Here is a 1,124-nt window from a genome sequence, read left to right on the forward strand (position 1 = left end):
ATGGCAGCATTTTGATTCTGCATGTTTGACTACACTTCCTCTTTGAATGCTTTACTGTCTTGAATGTCTCTGCATATTCCTTCAATGAAGGTTTCAATCTTAGAGAGCTTGTCATCAATTGATGAGTGATTTGGAGCAGATGTGCTGTTTTGGTTTTGATGAGTATGTGGAGAAGTGTTGTTGTGGGGGTGTCGAGATGTCCTCTGGGTGAATTGTTGGTGAGCTGCATTGTTGTTGGAGTTGTAATGTCTCTGGTCTTGGTTTTGATCTTGCTCACTTCCCCACCCGAAGTTCGGGTGATTTCTCCATCCAGGGTTGTAAGTCTTGGAGTATGGATCATAGTTTTTCCTTGGTGAATTCCCAATGTAGTTGGCTTGCTCCTGACTCCCTTCTGCTTCTTGGTTTACTCCTTCTTGTGTTGTTGATGAAGTGGAGATTGCTGCTACTTGGTTCATCTCCATCTTCTTGGTGAGGTCAGCCAGCTGCTGGGTAATGAGCTTGTTTTGGGCCAACAGAGCGTCTACATTGTTTAGCTCCATCACTCCTCTTGTGTTCCCTCTTTCGGAAGCATAGAAGTAGTCGTTTTCTGCTACTGTTTCAATAACATCTATGGCTTCCTCAATGGTCTTCTTCTTGTTCAAGGACCCTCCAGATGAATGGTCTACTGCCTTCTTTGACTCATAAGAGAGCCCTTCATAGAAAATGTGCAGCTGCACCCATTCGTTGAACATGTCAGGTGGACACCTCCTTGTTAAGTCTTTGAACCTCTCCCATGCTTCATACAGAGTCTCACCATCCTGTTGCCTGAAGGTTTGAACCTCAGCTCTCAGCCTATTGATTTGTTGAGGAGGGTAGAATCTTGCTAAGAATTTGTTCACCACATCCTCCCAAGTTGTCAAGCTCTCCCTTGGGAAGGATTCCAGCCACTTGGCTGCCTTGTCTCTGAGTGAGAAGGGAAATAAGAGCAATCTATAGGCGTCAGGATGAACACCATTAGATTTCACTGTGTCACATATTCTCAGGAAGGTGGTCAAATGTTGGTTGGGATCTTCTTGAACACCTCCTCCAAACAAACAGTTGTTCTGAACAAGGGTGATGAGCTGTGGTTTAAGTTCAAAGTTGTT

General features: G+C 44.5%; 1 non-coding gene across 1 annotated transcript; it reads left to right on the forward strand.

Annotated features, from left to right (window-relative positions):
- Window positions 1-729: 729 nt before the first annotated feature.
- LOC112731892 (small nucleolar RNA R71) lies at window positions 730-833 on the forward strand. The gene has a single exon (XR_003167643.1). It is a non-coding gene; the product is annotated as a small nucleolar RNA R71 (small nucleolar RNA).
- Window positions 834-1,124: the final 291 nt, after the last annotated feature.

This window comes from Arachis hypogaea, chromosome 12 (genome assembly GCF_003086295.3).
Source record: "Arachis hypogaea cultivar Tifrunner chromosome 12, arahy.Tifrunner.gnm2.J5K5, whole genome shotgun sequence".
Taxonomy (NCBI): Eukaryota; Viridiplantae; Streptophyta; class Magnoliopsida; order Fabales; family Fabaceae; genus Arachis; species Arachis hypogaea.